Genomic DNA, 21,555 nt, shown 5'->3' with positions numbered 1-21,555 from the left:
TTTTCACAATCACTATCTTCTTAAAATCTCTCTTAGTGAAAGCATTTCCTCACAGTCATTTTCATGAAGGAGGGAATCTTATGACACTTAGATTTTTATGGTGTATGTGTTCCTATCCATGCGAATTTGCCAAAACCAGAGTTTGCGACAAATCCGAACTTTCTCAATCTTGATCTCTTGCCTTATGGTAACACGAGTGCCCACCATGTCTTCCAAGTAGTTAAGCAGTAGCTCACCCTTTCATATCAATGTAATTTTCATTGATCAGGGTGCTTGCCTTTTATGCATTCAAATGAGAACCCATAGAACTCACATGCATAATTAACTCAATTGGAATGGCACAGAAACAAAATAATGTCAACATGATAGGTCATAAACCTCAATTCGTGTGCTAGTAATGATTGATAAGGTTTATTCTTGATTCGTTCTTGAAACCTTTCAAGACTATTGAGAATCCCACTGACTCCTTGACATATAAGATTCTCTTTTCAATAAACATTTCTTGACAAACAAATATTCAAGAGTTAGTGTAGCTTTTATCAAGACAAAACACTTCACAAAATTGGTCCAAGTTGGTCTTTGTCTTATCCAAGACATCACAACTTTCCAATTTCAAATGTGCAAGAATAAGAAAACCTTTTCCAAATTCCACATTTGATGAATGTTATAAACCTTCTTGAGACTTGTCACTCAATTCACAATCTTAACTCTGAGACTTGCTTTTGGAACGAAGTATGATTGACTTCTTGATTTAACCATTTCTTCAATTTTTTGATTCCTCTTCTTAGACATACAATTGTACTAAGACTCACTTAGAGGATCAATTGAGATATGGTTCTTAATCATTAAGAGCTATCATAATAAAAGGTACTCTCCCTTCTTCTTAGAATAGAGAAATTTTTTATCTTTCTGCCTACTTGATTCTTCTTTATTCGTTCTGCTATTTATTGAATCTCTTTCAATCAACTAAGAATTACACTTAATCTCATAAGTATAATCATATTTACTTAACCTTAGTAAATCATGAAGAATATCTTTGTTACTCTTGTGGTGGACTTGATCAACACACAACCTTGTGTACTCGATCTCCTAGTCCTTCACTTGACACTTTGTCAACGAATTAGTCTAATTTCCAAATATGAAATTTCTCATTCATCATGCAACCAAGTTGAATGATTCCAAGTTTCTGTCCAATTGAAACTTGGGCGATGAGAAACTTTCCCTATTTGGCAAATTCTTGAGCTTTCCACAAATAACATAATTAAGAATCAAATCCATTATTGCTAATAATAGAAACTTACAAACATCAATTTTTCATACACGCCATTGCAAGAATAGTTAAATAGCATAAAATCAAAATTTATTTTATTGCGGAAAAATTTGTCCTTACAATGCAATTCAACTGAAAAACTATGTTGTTACATATTCCTAAGCAATCTGTTCTAACTCCAAGTAGTAGCTTAAGAATCTAATCTTCAAGCAATGCGATCGAAATCCATTTCTTCACGATTAGATTAAGCTCACTTCTTCCCTTAAGCTTCCTTTCTCTTCTTTGATCCTACAAAACATCAAAATGTAATCTTATCACATTATGTATTTAGAATCTAGAATATGAACTTAAAAGAGTTAGTTAATGGGTTTTACCTAAAGTAGATCCATACGTTTTGACTCTCCCATCTCTTAGATCACTTAGGTAAATAGGGCAGCTTCGTCTCCAATGCCCCTTCTCTTGGCAATAAAAGCAAACTGACTCTTTTGGAACAGTACACAAAACTACTTCTGACTTTGCCTTTCTCTTATGATCAAACTTTTCGATCATGGCATGCATTTCGTTGCCATTGCCTATATCCATAAAGGTCTGGAAGGCAGATTCACCAATCAACTTTGCTTTTCCACTGCGCCAAACCATTGCTGATTCAGCAACAATAAGCATATAGGTGAGATCGATGAGGGTCACATCGTGGTTCATCATATAGTACTCTCTTACGAACTTACTATATGAGTAAGTAAGCGACTGAAGAACCAAGTCAACAGCCAACTCCTCACAGATAACAGATCCCAACATTCTTAACCTATCAATGTGTGACTTCATCTCTAGGAGGTGTTGACACACTGACTTTCTTTCTTCATGTTTACTTGCCAAAAGGGCTTGAGTGAGCTTGAACTTTTCAAGCCTTCGAACTTGTGGGTTAGGGAGAATAATTGGAGGAGGTGGAGGAAGTGAAGCATGATCTCTTGTTCCTCGATCGAATCGTGGATCATCATCTTCATTTGGAAATCTTGTCCCATGGGATTTGGGAAGACCATAGTTGTCATACTTTGACATCTACAAAACGGGAGAAAATTCAAGTTAGGCTGATTAGAATCCTCGATGTGACACCCAAATGAAACATCGAGGCTAGGATCCAACATAATACTCTACAACCTAGAATAGGGATGCCGTAATCTAGTTGCAGAATATTTGAAGGTAGGTAAATGACGATTTACCAATTTCCACCATGAAAAACGAAAAAGAAATTTAAGTTTTAAATCTATTGAAAATTCCTAGATCTTTTGAGATTCATTGAACTTTTCAATGGCATGTTTAAATCTCGATATGCCCCTCGATTTTTTACTGGGATGCCGAGGATCACAAAACAGGGTGTGAATAAGCATGCAAACTTACATGGTGCCCCCAATGTTACAGTCACCTATTCGATGTGCCACACACGCTCCACCGAACTATGACAAACAATGCATTACCCTTTGCTACCTTTTCTTAGAACCATTTAGTGTGCCGGTTAACCACACACACTCCACTAACGTCTTCGCAAGGGCACAAAGTGTAATTTCATGGAATTGCATCAATTCACTTTTGCCTAAAGTAACTAAGATTGGGAATTTTGTAAAAGCATTTAGTTATTTTTGTACTTCATTATACTTATAATGGAAGGTTTCTGTCCTATCCTACCCGTTCGGCTAACGACCCTTCATTAGTCAAGAGTGCGGTGGGTAAGAGTGGATGCCCATTCAATCACCATTTTATAGGCAATTTCCTTAAACACCCCTTATAGACCAGCTTTGTGAATGAGGCCTACTAACGGTAAGACTGACTGTTTACTCATACACATATAATAGTAGACTTTTAATGTTATATATAGTATACGGTGTATTTTACACTTTTAAAATACTAGGTGGTCTAATTTAATAAATTATACTTTTAATTTAATTAAATGTAAACCTAAACTTTATGGATTTATTAAATCTCTTTTAGTTATACACCTTAATTAATTAATAAAACCTTAGGGTGTGATTTGAACTTTTCAAAACAATACTAGGGTTTTAGAATTTAACATTTCTAAATTAAACTTTTAATCAACTTTTAAATTCCAAAACTTGAGGGCAAGTTTTAAAACATTTCAAAACATTAGGGTTTAACTTATTTAAATTTCAAAAACAAAACTTTTAAGTTCAAATTTAAACTATAAACCCTAAAGGGATTAATTTGAAACTTTTCCAAACTTTATCAAGAATATTATAGATCACAAAATTCAAATAAGGCAATTAACAATTAATTGGTGGTTATCTAATTTGACCTAGTCCAAATTCTTGCAAGATAATTTACCAAATAATTCAAATAATTAAATCTAATCATATAAGGAAATAATTATTTAACTAATATGAAGTTATCTTTAATTTTGGCAAAGATAATCACCCAATATCATAAAAATCTGATTTATATCAATAAAAAACGTTTTGGTAACTATCCTACAGCCAAAGAAGCACAAAATCCCGATTTTACCTCTTTCTGACCAACTGACTTGTCGAGTCAGGCATGGACTCGGCGAGTTCGCCATGGAATCGGCGAGTTCAGCCCCCAGAAACCCTAAATTTCGAATTTTAAGCAAGGATAATCCATAATAGCATCAAATACATCAAACGAACAACCATGCCTCTGATACCACTGATGGGTTATGAGCAAAACATCATTTCTATGGTGTACATGCAAACCCTAATAACTTTTGGATCTAGTTTGTCTAATGAACATGCAATTGAATATCCAAAGCTATAAACCCTAGATCTAGCATACAATTAATCATATTAACATAAGATTGGGGTTTAGATCTTACCTTGATTGTTATGTAGCAATAACAATCTCAAATCCTCCTTTGTAATGGCTTTAGAAAGCTTATAGTCACAAGTGTCAGTCCTCTAATGGCTTACAAACACCAAGAGCAAGAGGATGAAGAATGAGAAGAGAGGAGGCAGCCAAAAACGTGTAGAAACCCTAAGGAATCACTTACCCACGTTTTTGAGTCTCAAGGGTTCTTTAAATAGTGAGGCTATTAGGTTATCTAACAAGGAAACCCTAATTTGACTGCTTAGGCCCTAAGCAACCCATGTACTCCTCCTTAGGGGCCTTGGACGATTTCTAATGGGTTTCCCCATAGAATTTGTCCACTCCATCCTTTATGGAGTCCATTGGCCCAATATTCAACTATCACACAATTGACAGTTCTAGTCCCCTTTATTTAATTAATATCTTTTAGCCACAAAATTAATTCTTATTAATTCTTGACTAATATTAATTAAACAATATGATTTCTCCTTTAATATATTATTGTCATAATATATTAATAAATCATAATTATTCCTCTCTCTCCATAATTCATCCTATCAAGTTGCTTTGGTGAAGGCAACCCAAAAGGACTATGCACCATCGGGTCAAGTACATACCAAAATAGTTATGGACTTAGACACTAATCCAACACAAACTCCAACACCTGATGCCATCAGTGGACCATGACATAAATATCCAGAATACATAACAGCGCTGAAGGTCAAATAGGTCAAAGTCAAAGTCCTTGCCAAAGTCAACCTTCCTGATTGACTCTGCTCTTCGAGTCTCCCCAAGACTCGTGGAGTTCAATGATCTTTGAATTCCATCCTGTCCAACTCAATGAGTCACCAACCGACTCACTGGTCCGAAGTTTAACCACAAGAGGTTGGTGTTCTGCGACGTGACTTGCCGAGTCCAAGAACAAACTCGCCGAGTCTAAGGCAGTCTTCAACAGACTCGCCGAGTTGTTCTTCCAACTCGTCGAGTCCATGCCCATCTTCATATGACTCGCCGAGTCCACCCATGCAACTCGTCGAGTCCCTTCGGTCCTTCATCAATACAGAGGCTTTTCGAGCCTTGCAGGGGCTCCAAACTGTAGATCCACTCTTCTAGGGCATAACCCCTACGTAAATTTGCAAACTTTACGTGGAACCAAGGAGTTAAAGGTCCAAATCACTCTAGGGCTTGGGTTTTAGACAATGGGGCTTCACCAACAACTCATTTATTGATGCTTTATTACATTCTAGACCAACACAAGTATAGATCTGAAGTAGCAACATCAGATCTAAACTCCAAACCCGAAATTGGTCTCAAACATACCCAAAATGGCCCCAAATCTCTCTCATGGATAGATCTAGATGCAAAAGAGTGAAGGTAACAACTTATTACCTCCAAGATGTGCCCAAACTGAAGTAGATTCTTCATCTACACCACTCCCTTGATGCAAGCCCTTTTTGATCTTCAAGTTTCTTCCACAAAGGACAACTTCCAAAGCTTCAATCTCCCTCCAAAGGCCTCACACACACGAGCTTAGGGTCTTCAGGTTCTCAAGGGAAATAAGGAGGCTGAGAGAAGGACATAAAGTCCTTTAAATAAGGTGCAACCCTCGAGATTAGGGTTTTCTCATTCGAGCACCAACTCGTCGAGTACAGCTTCCGACTCGGCGAGTTGGCCACTTAACTCGCGATCAAATCCCGCTCCGAGTTGATGAGTAGCATACCTACTCGTCGAGTAGCTTCCTTAATTTACACTTTATGCCCTTAACTCATACTTCTAGAATTTGGGATGTTACAACTCTCCCTACTTAAATTAGTCTTCGCCCCCGAAGCCTACTGCAGTATACGATACTGAATAAACCTCTTGCACTGCAGAATCCGATTTCCCAACCAACTCAGGTCCTTCCAGACCCTACCACTGCACCCCCTTTAAAATTTCTTCTTTTCGCGTGGCGTCCTTGCCAATAATTCTAGGCCGACTGTCAAACCCCGCTAAAGCGGAAACACGAGGCGTGGCAGTATAAAGGGTTTCATAGCAAAAGTTAAAAGATAACACCAACCATAGTATTAAAAATCATTACAAATTTACAATGGGTATGAACAAATTTTAAAAGAAATTAGAATGTAAATTGAAATACAACAGATGCGAATGCTCCTAAAAGTGATGTGTCCCTAAGTGCCACTTACTCGATGATTCCTGAAAAAGCATGTAAAACGAGCTTCAACTATATAAATAGTTGTTGAGTACTCATAAGTTTAACAAAATAATATTGGTTCATGAATTGAAATCAAAGTTTTGATAAAAGTTTCCAATAATAAAAGTATATTGTTAAAAGGAGTAAATAAGTTTGTAAAAACAAAGTTCTTTGTCATCATGAGAGATAAAGTATGTTGCCCGAATAAGATACAACATTCATATTCTCATGGAAGATAAAGTTCGTTACACAAACGAGTAAAAAAGTTTCATTGCTAAAATGAGCAATCAATTTCATTTCTACAAGGAGCAAACAATTTCATTGCTAAAACATGTATATAAGTTTTCAGTAAAAAAAGTTCGTTGTTATAATGAGAAACAAAGTTCATTGCTATAATGAGAAACAAAGTTGATTGCTATAATTAATAAACAAGTTTATTGCCATAATAAATAACAAGTTTATTGCTATAATGAGTAACAAGTTTGTATGTGTATGAGCAAGCAATGAGTTCTCAACCAAACCTATGACTGAAGCCCTATCAAGATCTATGCTTATCGTTCCATAGATGAATATGGTATCATGCACTCCAGCAATAGGGCGAGTGAGGAGTTGTCAATTCCTAATAGCGCTATCCATAATGACCATTGGCTCAAAGAGTTAATGGTTAGAGATAAGGGAAGGGCCTTAATATGATAAGTTCTCATGTTCCGTGTTGCATAGACATACATAGAGAGATATAGCAATACAATAGCAATCATGTTTGATACAAATCAATTTAAATACAACATTCAAATAATAGTTTTTCGAGACATGCTTTTCCACCCCAAAACATAAAAACTGAAAATAGGGAGGTGCGTGAATACTCACATTATGCTAAATATAGCAACCAAGTTTATACGAGTTAAATAAATACAACGGATATGAATAGTTTAGGACATGCTTTTCCACCCCAAAACATTTAAAAATCGAAAATAGGGGATTGGTGAATACTCACAATGCATTGAGATGATGCAAATGGTGCCTTGAACTACGCTCCACTCGTACGACTATCGTTTCCTACAACGATGTTACACACTAATGAGTCTCTAATCGAAATCTAACACTAGTATATATACCATTACAATAGAATTATGCCAATATTGTATCAAAATTTAATATTGATAAGTTACAAACATTTTTCTATGGAAATTAAGTTTCAAAGAATCAATTGTTATATAACAATTTAAGTGGAAAAATTTCCATTATTGAAATGTTAATATTTAACATTTTAGAGGTGTTCCAATGATTAAATATTCAAAAACTAAATCAATTTAGTTCTATAATTTCCCAAAGTTTTCATTTCAGTTTTAATTGAATTCAAAGACCTCAAGATAAATTTTGTTGAATTTTTGATTTGTCTAACTATTTTTCACCATTTAATTCCATGAATAATCATAAAATCATGGAAAAATAGTAAATTATCATGAAAAATTCTTATAATTTTTTTGTAAATATTTTACAGTGTACATAATCTAGGAAAAATATTAATATGTGTTTTCAAAAAGTTTAATACAATTTTTCTAATTTTTGTGTATTTATTCTATAAAAATAGAAATAAATAGGTAACAGTTTGAAAAAAAAATCACCAAACTTTTTTTACAAGTGTTATTACACATACTTAATCTGTGAAAATATAAAAATGAGTTTCTAAACTGTTTAACCAAATTTTATGATTTTTGAGAATTTATTCTAATAAAACTTGAAATAAATAGGAAACAGTTTCCAAACTTGCCCAAAATTTTTGTAACACTTTTAGCATACATGAAGCAGATGTGAAAAATATAAAATATAATTTTCAATTAGTCTTTCTATTTTTCTTTGTTTTATCCTCTTAAATAATCATTAATTGGAGAATAATTATTAAACAGTTAAAGTAAATTACCAAAATTTTTGTAAAGTTCATTTACAGTGTAAATAATCTGGGAAAAATCTCAAAGGTGGTTTTTATCTACTGGAATCCGATTTTGTGTATTTAAGTGTGTTTAATCTTAGAAAATAGGAGAAAAATATTATACAGAAGAGAAAAATCGTCAAAATTTTTATGTAGTCTCCCAACGTAGTCCAAAGTGTTGTGGTAAATTTTAATAATTTTTGGGTGAGTAAAACTATTTTTCCTGTTTTTAGTCCATTATAAATACAAAAATCAGAGAAAAATAGGAATACATTATGAAAAATTCTGAAAATATTTTTCTAAGTCTTTCACAGAGATTATGAGCTGAAAAAATTATTATATACCCTTTTCAAATTATCTAAATCGGTTTTATGATTTATTGGTGCTAAACAAAAAAGAAAATTCAAAACAATATTAAACAGTAACAAAAATCGATGAAATTTAATGTGGGATCATTATTTACCATAGGGGCATCCACGAATTTAACTAGGATTTATAGACCCCAGAAAGTATTTTATATGATTTATTGCCCTATTTTCTTGCATTAATTATAATAAATCGAGAAAAACGGATTATTTTCTGAAAATTTACAGATCATCTTATATTGTTGTTTGGTTTCTAGGAAAAATATCATTTAAACAGAAAAGAAGTTTTAAGTATTTATTTGGGAATAAATCTTTTATGAACATATCTGAAAGCTTTTAACAACAAGCTTTGATCATCAAGCATCTAAGCTTGAAGATCATCACATGCATGTTGGTTTGAAGATCATTAATGAGTTTCATATGTTCAAAAATCGTTTTTGATAGAAAACATAGGGTGCATGTGGTGTTTTTCCACCAAAACTTGTAGAAAAGTGCATTTTCATGATCTTGACTTAGGTTTAGGTCCTTGAATTTCACCATTTACAACATGCATGTTGTTTTTGGGTGAAATCCTACCACCATCATCATCAAAACTAAAGTGAATGAACATGCACACATATTTTCTAAGAGAAAGGTGTAGAAGAAGAAGGAAATGCAAGAAAAACCTTCAAAACATGGAGGTAAATGAAAGGAAATCGTGTTCTACCTTAATGAACACCACTAGATGATGAAGATTTTGAGTTTGTGGTGTTTTCTTGGACTTGTTTTCTGGAAATTTTCGTGGTTCATAGAGGGAGGAAGATAGAAAATGTGTGTGAGAGTGTGAGAGAGAAATGAGAGAGAATGAGGGAAGATGGAGTGTGAGAGAGAAGAAGAATGATTTTGTGTTGGGAAGAGGAGAGATATGGGGAGAGGGATCCGAATTTTCAATGAGGAGAGAGACTCCCCACCTCTTCCATTTATTTTATATAAATGTCCCTCAATTTATATAAATTTTCCCATTTTTTATAAAGTATGCATTAAGCTAGGATTTGTTTTATTAAATTATTGATTTAACTTGTTAAATAGGAATAAATGTTGATAGTTTAAATTTTATTTTTCTTGAATTCATTTTCATAATTTTAATAATTATAAGATAATATTAGAAGCTTCATAATTATTTTTATAGAATTTTCAAGGTTAAAGTTTATAAAGGTGAGTTTTTAGGGCATTTAGGGTTTTTGAGAGTTTGAAAGTCTTTGGATATCAAAATTAATTAAATTTTGAGACTTCAAATTATTTTTGTGTTTTCTAACTCTTATTCAAGTTAGAAATAATGTTTGTAATTTATTTTTATCGATTTATTGGCATTCTATGTAGTGATTCCGAGATTCAAGCGAAATTGAGGAATCAAATATACTAGTCCTACTCTTCAACTTTGACTTAAGTTTCTATGAGACTTTGAACTAATTTCTACTTCTAGGTCAAGTGACCTGAATATGGATAGTCACTACAGCTCAGTAGATTTAGAATTCACATATCAATGTGAAATCTAAGTACACTATCCATTGATTCTAATTGTTTCCAAGTTACTAGTAGGTTATAACTTAGCTTCTAGTTACTAAGTCTAGTATGTGTAGTGCCTATATGTGCAACTAACTCTAGTCAAATCTAGAACTGACTCGAATTTTGACGGTTGTCACACCGACCACCGGCCTTCTTTTCCCTGATGACAGCGCATAGCAACTAAGTATCACCTGCTAATACTACCATATTCCCGTCTTACACATTCATTCGCATCTTGCGAAAACTGGATACCGTTATAAACCATCGGGCCCTAACCCAGTACTAATCTGCTATCCCTTGCCCAACATGCGCAACTTCTATCAAATTGCACTGTTGGGAACTCATCCTGCTTCCTTCCTAAATCCAATCCCTTTCCACGCTAACATGATAACGCATTTCTCAGCTTCCGAGCAAGTCTCATGAACACCCATCTATAACGCATATACGCATCGTACCTGGCCCAAACAACCTCGGGCTGGAAGACCAGGCACGCCTACGATGGGTCCAGCCATCCCTAGGATGGAACACCACCACATACATAACTCATGACTACACCCCTAATTGGACCCCAAGGGTCTACCCTTGCATCACTTCTGAACCTTCTGCTTTGACATCAGAGCTAACCATTCCACAACCTCACGAACATCCAACCCGGATATGATTCCATACAACTGGTACAATCTTAGTGCTCACTATCAAATTGAAATACCTTCGATCATCATTTACACTACTCCTTTCCCTTTCGATAACCAATACTCCTTCCCGGAGCTACATACCTTTCCCTTCCACTCTTTCAGGAAGTCTACTCAACAACCTTTACCACATCCGTAAGTGCCATGGTGCTAAAACTCCACTCTACACTACCCATGTAGAGCAACTGCTATTCTCTAACTCACATATACTCCGAATCCGATCACATAACTAACAAGCCCATGCACAGCCTTTTGCTAACTCCATCATCATGATCAATACTTGGGGCCAAACCTTATCGATTGCTATTTCATGGCGACATACTCACTCGTTATCCGCATATAGGTCTACTAACAAACATAGGGTCTTCAGCATGACTGGACCGCCTTACCAGGCCTTCAGCCTATCTAGACCATCCTCAGAACCTTTAGCATTTCTGGACCGCCCTTTTGGGCCTTCAGCCTGTCTGGACCGTTCTTCGAGCCTTCGGCCTGACTGGTACGCCCACCGGCCTTCAGTATATCCAAACCGCTCAAAATTTTCGTACATCACTTTGAATCATTCTTTCTAGGAATCTCTCCCATGCATACTGTTCTCGCCCTCTTGGGGTTCCGAACTCCAGCTCCATTCCATATACTCACATTCCAGCCTAACCCTAGGCCTCACAACAATGAATCACTTTCTCTGAAAACCATGGTTTGTTCCCTGCCCCACGTGTCTATCACCACATTCTTGGCTAAAACACTGTTGGATCGAACATTTTAATTAAAACACCCATTCGGATCCACTCTGTGTCCCCAACTAGAGTATTACCCGATCCAAGAAGATGAAACCTCGGAGACACTCCGAACTGATGAGATCACCAAGATCCTTTGAACTCCGTCCGACCACTAATAACAACTTCCGATCAACCAAGATACACCAGAGTCCTCAGCCTACTCTAGCAACATGCTCAATACGTGGAACAGTCTTATTGAGTGCGAAAGCATAGCAGCCTACTCAATACCCGAACATAGATCTACAAACATAAACATAATCTTCAGCATGACTGGACCGCCCTACTAGGCCTTTAGTCGATCGTCCACCTTCTCGGAAATCCGAGGTCTGTTCCCTGGCCCGCGTTTCTACCATACACGCTAAATAACCTGCATTCCCATGCTAAATGCAGTGCTGAGACCTGTCATCTAACAAAACCCTTAATCTATCAATCAAAAACCCTCAGAATCGAGAACACCCTCGACCGAAAACTCAAACTGAACTCGATTTTTTACTAGGACCCAACCTGGTTCCCCAATGTCTGCTATCAAGCATCTAAAAGACGTGTTCTTATGCTGGGGAGTTTTTCCGAACCCCAAACAACAAAACCCTCAAACTAAGCAGCCAATAGGGCCTCTGTTCTCCCTGTCGGGTTGTGAAACTTATCCTCGTTTCAAAACCTTTCCCACTTCAGCATCTCGGGGTAACACTCCCCCACTTAGATTCAACTAAGCCTTCATAATACATGAAATTTGGAGGATTCTAAATCCTCCTCACTTCCCAACGATTTATCCGATGACAACCAACTCTTTCCCACTAGTGTTCCATTGCTAGCTAGACCCGACTCATCACACACTTCTAAGAACCAGTTGATCACTTCATGAATCCCAGTGAAACCGGCAGCTACTAATGCGTGAATGAATCCACACTCAAGTCCTGAAGACCACCATATAGATGCTCTAACTAATACCTCGGCAACGAGTTACTTCTCTTGGCGCTTTTAGTTCGTCAATCACTAACGGTTGCTAACCACTGAATCCTGACAATGATGAATAACCCTTTTGTGGGACCCCATCCACAGGCCTCCCACATAAAACCCCTTTTCCAAAGGTGTTCCAAAAATTCTTCCCGCTTTCGGGCTTTAGAAATCATTCTCTTTAGGGTTCACACCCTGACTCACTCACCAGCTCAAACGCCCACAGCTGAACGACTGCAGCTGAAACAATGTCTGCCCTAAACCGGGCTACAAACCACTCCCAAGACATAGTCTACAGTCCCAAAAGTGAAATAGATCGCACAATCAATCCTTTCCATCCGATAGAAGAGATCCAAGGAAAACGGACCTCACAAACACTTATGCCACGCCGACCGTCCTAAGCTCACCGGCGCTGAAATAATGTTTCCTATTCCTATAACCAACTGACCCCGAGCTGGAATAAACCTGATCGTGGGGTCACAAGCCTGCTTACTCCTTCGAGCTCGGAAAATGAGAGGGCGCAATCCTTTCCCTACAAAACGATGGTCCAATTCATCAATTAACCATTTCACTTCCAGCTGTAAAACCCCAGCTGAACATAATCATCACTCCTTTCCGGAGTTCCCACGAACCATATCCCGGCCTCGAGCAAACTCCCGAGCCTCAAATCTATAACTGTCATGCTAACCTCTCCTACTCCACCTGCGGAATATAATGAGTACCGATCATATTCCTGATCCCAAATAATTGCAACACTCTGCTCATCAGAATATGTCCTAGAACTAAGAAGCTCGACCAGCTCCTCCCCTTGCCGTTGTTACAGTTGCCAAAGTTGCCGCGGCAACCGTCTCAGCAATGTCTGCATGCGCTCGACAAAATACTCAACCATGGCGGTCTTGAAAGACCCAATCATCTTTGGAATTTATCCCCGAACAATCTCGATCTTCTCCACCCGGAGAATCTCCCTGACATCATCCTCTGACAATGCTGGCCTATCCTAGCTGCCAGCTCCCGATCCTAACCTGGATCCGGTCACAAGACGTCTCGTGACCACCATTTTGGCAATACACCAAAAGATCTCTAATAACCTATATAATGACAGGGAAACAACTCCAAAACCCAACCCTAGGGGTTGTGACTTCTGTGATACGCGTATGGGTCCTGTGCTTTCAGTAGTACGGGCCCATACTACCTTCCACATCTACCCATATTTGTCTCAACTATCATCACAACGCCCTAACAATATACATAAATATAGCGAGCGCTTAGATCCTCACTCCTAGAGGAATTCTAAACATCTCATTATTCGCCTCTTGGCCTCTCACTACCTACCCAATCCACGAAACTTCCACCAACCCTGCAACATTAGTGTATACTAGCCACACATAACGCTGGACCCGATAGACTTTCGAATATCCAATTCTACCCTAAGGTCGAATCAACCAATCTCAGGCTATAAGATCTTGATTATGCACAACTGTGATGCATACACTAAACAACTACAGTAAGGATGTCAATCTAATTTAAGGAAAAACCCTAGGCTAATAGACATCATGAAATTAGGAAATTCTATCATGGAATTCCTGAAGATCCCTAGCCTAGTACTAGCATGCTGTTCTAACATATCACAATATCAAATAACAGTATGGTATTTTAGGGTCTACTTACTGGCTCCGGCTGAGCGTACACTTCGCATCCTCTTTTACTTATTTTGAAAACCATTTTAGAATTCATTTTGAAAACCATTCCTTGATTTGAGACTGGAGTCACACGAATGTTCCTCCAATTCACTTAAACCAAGGCTCTGATACCAACTTGTAACACCCATAAAATTCAATACAATTTAAAACATTTTAACCCATTCAAAAACCATTAAGTTATACAACTTGTTTTCAAAATAGTTTAAGCATCAGAGTATCCCGAGAACCAAATCACAAAATCATGAAATATGAGGAGCGGTACGATCACGCCTTTGCGTTGCCACGTTCTCCTGATGTACCTGAAACAATAAACTGAAATAGTAAGCCCGAAAGCTTAATGAGTTTCCCACAAAATACCAACCACATACAACTATAATCATATCATATCATATCACAATACAGAACAGCCATGCCTCTAAAGTCTGCAGTGTGACTGGTCCGCCCTCAACAAGCCTTCAGTCCACCTGTTCCACTCTCTAAGTCTACAATATGATTGGACCGACCGCACCGAGCCCTCAGTCTATCTGGATCTATCCTGAGCCTTCGGTATTGACTGGACCACCATACGGGCCTACAATCTATCCAGACCGCTCGTAGGGTATGTTGGCCTTCAGCACAAAGCAGGACCGCCTCAACCCAAACATCAAGCAAATAACCATGTGCACATATAACAAGTAATCACATAACGGTCCATAGACAAACAAATCGATCTAGCGGATCATAAAGCATAGCAACATCCTAACCAGGATACCGACCTAACCGGTCACTAACATAGCATCATCCTATATACCAGGATACCGACCTAAACCAAGTCACTAACATAATATTATCCTAATTACCAGGACGCCGATCTAAACAGATCAAAGCACATCAAACAGTACACGTACAAATATCAGATATAAGTATCTCCCAGATCATCGATCATAGTAATCTCTCATAATAAAACACCGACCTAACCAGGTCACTAACTCACCAATCCTAACAGATCATTAGAGCATGACAACATACTGTCTATCCGGATACCGATCTAACATATCATAACCACATGTAGCATACTGTAACCATGATAACAACTAAAAGGGCTGGCCTTGGTGCCTTAGACCCTATTGATATAGTGAGGATAACTCACCTTGCAACTTCCGAACCGAACCATGAAAGCACTAGCCTGAAGCACTCCTCCAAACTCCAACACCTGATGCCATCAATGGACCATGACATAAATATCCAAAATACATAACACCCCTGAAGGTCAAACAGGTCAAAGTCAAAGTCCTTGCCAAACTCAACCTTCCTGATTGACTCTACTCGCCGAGTCAACCCGTCGACTCGTCGAGTTCTTATGGTCAGAAAACTCCCATAAAACGACTCAACTCACTGAGTCGCCCCAAGACTCGTCGAGTTCAATGATCTCTAAATTCCATCCTGTCCAACTCACTGATTCACCAATCGACTCACTGGTCCGATGTTTAACTACAAGAGGTTGGGTTTCTGCGACGTGACTCGCCGAGTCCAAGAACAGACTCGCCGAGTCCAAGGCAATCTTCAACAGACTCGCCGAGTTGTTCTTCCAACTCGTCGAGTCCACGCCCATCTTCATATGAATCGTCGAGTCCACCCATGCGACTCGCCAAGTCCCTTAAGTCCTTCATCCATATAGAGGCTTTTCAAGCCATGCAGGGGCTCCGAACTGTAGATCCACTCTTCTAGGGCATAACCCCTACGTAAAGTTGCAAACTTTTCGTGAAACCAAGGAGTTAAAGGTCCAAATCATTCTAGGGCTTGGGTTTTAGACAAAGGGGCTTCACCAACAAGTCATTGACTGATGCTTTATGACATTCTGGACCAACACAAGTCTAGATCTGAAATAGCAACGTCAGATCTAAACTCCAAACCCGAAATAGGTCTCAAACATACCCAAAATGGCCCCAAATCTCTCTCATGGATAGATCAAGATGCAAAAGAGTGAAGGTAACAGCTTATTACCTCCAAGATGTGCCCAAACTGAAGTAGATTCTGGATCTACACCACTCCCTTGATGCAAGCCCTATTTGATATTCAAGTTTCTTCCACAAAAGACAACTACCAAAGCTTCAATCTCCCTCCAAAGGCCTCACACACATGAGCTTAGGGTCTTCTGGTTCTCAAGGGAAATAAGGAGGCTGAGAGAAGGACATAAAGTCCTTTAAATAGGGTGTAACCTTCGAGATTAGGGTTTTCTCATTCCAGCACCAACTCGTCGAGTACAACTTCCAACTCGGCGAGCTGGCCACTTAACTTGTGATCAAATCCTGCTCCAACTTGACGAGTTGCATACCTACTCGTCGAGTAGCTTCCTTAATTTACACTTTAAGCCCTTCACTCATACTTCTGGAATTTGGGATGTTACACGTTTGACATGGAAGTTAGTTGAACACATCAATTTAGTACTGAACGGGCCCGATACATATGTCAAAACAAAATCATCAAGGGGCCCAAATATCGCTTCTAATCCAAGAAGGAACAAATAAACTTCAACTCATATGCTTGTTCTACTACTTTTTAAATTACACACAAAGGTACGTTTTATAACATCGAGTTACCAATGCGGTTTCGTACGATCAATGCATAACCAACTCATAGGCAACAAGATATATCTCTAGGTTTGAAGACTTATATGATATTACCGTCTTGCCATCAATCGAGATAAATTGCATGAAGCGATACCAGCGAGCGTGTGTTGAATCCAATACTTATAACTTATGAGCACTCATGACTGTTGAGGCGATGTCCAACATCTTAGACCTCTACATCCAGCTCATGACAGTCTTAATTCATATCTACTTCTAACATATGACCGACTGTGGATAATTTGAATAATATGCAAAACACAACATAAATCTTCTGGAAGTCAAAACATGCGAAAGAAATAATAGTAAACGATTGACAAAAGATAGCAACACTTTACTCATAAATCTCCATAGGCTCCTTTATAGCTGGTACAACTCCAAGGTCTCCAATGAAGTTCTTCAGCCATATTGCCTCCTTTTCTGCCTCGCTTATCGCTATATACTCTGATTCGCAAGTTGAATCAGCCACTGTCTCCTGCTTGGAACTTTTCCATGTAATTGCTCCTCCGTTTAAGGTAAAGACCCAGCCCGAATGAGAGTAGAAATTATCCCTATCAGTCCGGAAGCTAGCATCACTATACCCTATGACTCTTAAGTCATCACTCCCACCGAGGGTATGGACACAGTCCTTAGTCCTCCGCAGGTACTTGAGGATATTCTTTACCGCAGTCTAGTGAGCCTTACTAGGGTTCCCCTGATATCTGCTGACCATGCTCAATGAAAAGGCCATATTTGGACGAGTACAAGTCATATCATACATGATTGAGCCTACAACAGATGTATAAGGTACTCGATTCATTTCTATTGTCTCAGCCTCGATACTCGGGCTCTGAGTCTTACTCAATCTGACGTTACTCTGGATGGGTAACTCTCCTTTCTTGGAATCTTGCATGCTGAACCTCTTCATCACCTTATCCAAGTATGTACTCCGACTATGTCCAATTAGTCTTTTACTCCGATCTCTCAGAATCCTTATCCCTAGGATATAAGAAGCTTCTCCAAGGTCCTTCATAACGAAACACTTCCCAAGCCAGGACTTCACTTCCTGCAAGGTTGGGATGTCATTTCCTATGAGTAGTATGTCATCCACATACAGTACCAAAAAGCTGACTATACTCCCACTAGCCTTGACATATACACAAGATTCAACTTCACTCCTCGAAAATCCAAACTCTTTGACTTTCTCATCGAAGCAAAGATTCCATCTGCGAGGTGCTTGTTTCAATCTATAGATGGATTTCTCAAGTTTACACACTTTATTAGGGTACTCTGTGCTAACAAAACCCTCCGGCTGATTTATGTAAACATCCTTAGCCAACTCCCATTAAGGAAAGCGGTTTTGACATCCATTTTCCATATTTCATAGTCATGAAATGCAGCAATGGCTAACAGAACCCTAATGGACTTAATCTTGGCCACTGGTGAAAAGGTCTCATCATAATCAACTCTTGGAGTTTGAGAAAAGCCCTTTGCAACCAGTCGCGCCTTATACGTGTGTAAATTACCATCCATGTCGGTCTTCTTCTTGAAGGTTCATTTGCACCCAACTGTCTTACGACCTGGTACATTGTCAACCAAGTCCCAAACCTGGTTGTCATACATGGATTGTATCTCGCTGTCCATTGCCTCTTTGCATTTAGCATACTCGGGGCCTGCCATGGCTTCCACATAGCTGTTATGTTCATCAAGACTCACCAGTGTCGCATCACTGATAAGTGTCTCACCCTCCGCAGTAATATGGAGACCATAATAATGCTCAGGTGCATTCCTAACCCTTGTGGAACGTCTCAGAGGTACAGACTCGTAAATTGGATCAACAAGAGTTTCCTCCTCAAGTTGATTGATAGGGTTTGAGGTTCCTTCAGCACTTGAATCTTGAATTTCTTCAAGGTTAATTTGCCTCCTGCTGTTTCTTTAGCTTATGAACTCTCTCTCTCTCTCTCTCTCTCTCTCTCTCTCTCAAAAGACAACCCTCCTTGCTACAAAGACCACATTCTCACTAGGTCTGTAGGAGAGGTAACCAAAGGATTTTTGTAGTTAGCCGATGAAAATACATCTCTCACTTCGAGGTTCGAGTTTATCGTGAGTCTCGCGTCTCACAAAAGCTTCGCAACCTCAAATCTTGATGTGTGCTAGATTAGGAACTTTTCCAGTCCACACCTCGTGAGGTGTTTTGGCAACCTTCTTTGTAGGGACCAGATTAAGGATATGGGCGGCAGTCTCTAAGGCATACCCCTAAAATGAGATTGGTAGCGAGGCTCGACTCATCATGGAATGAACCATATACAACAAGGTTCGATTACGCCTCTCAGCTATACCATTCAACTGTGGTGTCCTGGGAGGTGTCAATTGTGAGACAACCCCACATTCCCTAAGATAGTCGAGAAACTCTGTACTAAGATACTCACCACCACGATCGGATCGAAGCATCTTAATGTTCCTGCCCAATTGATTCTCTACTTCCCGTTTAAACTCTTTAAACCTTTTGAAAGTCTATGACTTATGCTTAATTAAGTAGACGTGTCCATATCTACTATAATCATCTGTAAAAGTCACATAATAAGGATTAGCATCCTTTGTGGCAGTTTTGAAGGGTCCACACACATCGGTGTGTACTAGATCTAACAAACCTTCACCCCTAGAACAAGAGCCTGTGAAGGGTTACTTTATCATTTTTTCCAAGTAAGCATGATTCACAGCTATCATTTGACTTTAGGTCAAATGAATCCAAGACTCCATCCTTTTGGAGTTGGCCTATGCGTTTGTTGCTAACATGTCCAAGACGACAATGCCATAATGATGATTTATCCAAGTTATTATCATTAGTAGAATCAATACACGAAAAAAATATTTCCTAAGTTATCTACAACAGACACAACTTCATTCACACCATCACAAGGTAATTCTTTAAAATAAAACACATTATTAAAGAAAGCATTTATTCCACCAACATCATTATCAAAAGAAAAGGTAAACCCTTCTTTGTACAAAGCATGAAAGGAAATAATATTTCTTGCCATTTCAGGCGAATAAAAACATTTATTCAAATCTAAAGTAAACCCACTACTTAGCAACAAAGTATAAAATCCAATGTTGGTGACAGGTGAAGCTTTCCAATTCCCCATGATCTAGTTTATCTTTCCATGCCCCCACATTCTCACTTCTTCTTAGTCCCTGCAAATCAGTACAAATATGAATACCACAGCCGGTATCAAGGACCCAAGAGTTAGAATAGAGTGGGTTATTAGATAATATAGTGTAAATACCTGTATGGTTGGGTTTTACTTTCCCATCCTTCAAATCTTGCTGGTACTTTGGGCAGTTTCACTTCCAGTGTGCCTTTTCATGGCAATAGAAGCATTCAGCCTCTTTTCGATCAGAAGAAGGAGTGACGAAACCTTTCTTGGTTCCGCTCGAGGAGGAGCCATCAAGGGTCTTACCCTTGGTACCCTTCGAAGGGTTTTTCCTCTTCTTCCCTCTACCTTTCCCGATTGCCGGGACAGGTGCAGAGTTTGGAGTAGGAGTAGGAGTCGTAACAACCGACTTACCCTTTAGACCACTTTCAGCGCTCTTCAAGAGTCCTTGAAGTTTGATGAAGGTGACTTCTTCCTTGTTCATGTGATATGTCATGCGGGGTTGATCATAACACGATGGTAAGGAGTGTAAAATGATTTCTATTGATAACTCCTTGGTGAAGTTCACATTTAGCTTCATTAAACGGTCCACATACCTTTGCATTTTCTGCATGTGGCCTGTGACGGGTTCACCATCCTTCATTCAGGTTGTTATCATGGAGGAGATGATTTCATATCACTCTTGACGAGCACTTTGATGGTAGCGGTCCATCAGATCCTGGTGCATCTCAAAAGGATAGTAGTCCTCATAGGACTTCTGGAGCTCGGCTGTCATAGTGGCCATCATGATGCATGCCACTTTGGTAGCATCTCTTTCATGTGCGTCATATTCCGCAAGCTCCTCAAGAGTAGCAGTTTGCTCGGGTACCTTAAGCTCCTTGTCGAGAACATCTTATTTGTTCTCATTCTGAGTGACGATGTTCCTGATCCAATATGTAAAGTTGGATCCATCAAAGATGACTCTCCCACAAAGGTTCATGAGAGAGAAGGAGCCGGTAGGATTTGAGCTAGAAGCAGCATTGTTGGAAGACCAGTTTAGTTTAGATATAGAGATAGTCCTTAATAAAACACCCAAATGTAATATTAAGGCTAGGATTCAATCACAATATATTATAACTTAGAAGAGAGATGCTATAATCCAAGCTATAACATATTTGAAAGGTAGGTGAATGACGATTCACCAATTTCCACCGTGAAAATGAAATATAGATTATTAGGTTTTATTTGGTTTTATAGAAACTCCTAGATTCTTTTGAGATTCATTGAACTTTTCAATGGCATGTTTCAATCTCGAGTGTGCCCTTCATGTTTTGTGACTGGGATACCGAGGTCCGCAAAACAAGGTGTGAAGTAACCATGCAAATTACTTGGTACCCTTAATGTTTTTTCACTTAATCGATAAGCTGGTAAACCACACGCGCTCTACCGACCTATGAAAAACCATAAGTCACCCTTTGCCTACCTTTTTAAGTCCAAGTTAGTGTGCCGGTTAACCACACACGCTCCACTAACGACTTAATCAAAGTGCAAATTGTAATTTCATGGGTTAGCACCTTATTCACA

Source organism: Lactuca serriola, chromosome 4 (genome assembly GCF_051521515.1).
Source record: "Lactuca serriola cultivar US96UC23 chromosome 4, Lser_US96UC23_V15, whole genome shotgun sequence".
Lineage (NCBI taxonomy): Eukaryota > Viridiplantae > Streptophyta > Magnoliopsida > Asterales > Asteraceae > Lactuca > Lactuca serriola.
Note: the sequence above shows the minus strand (reverse complement) of the source record.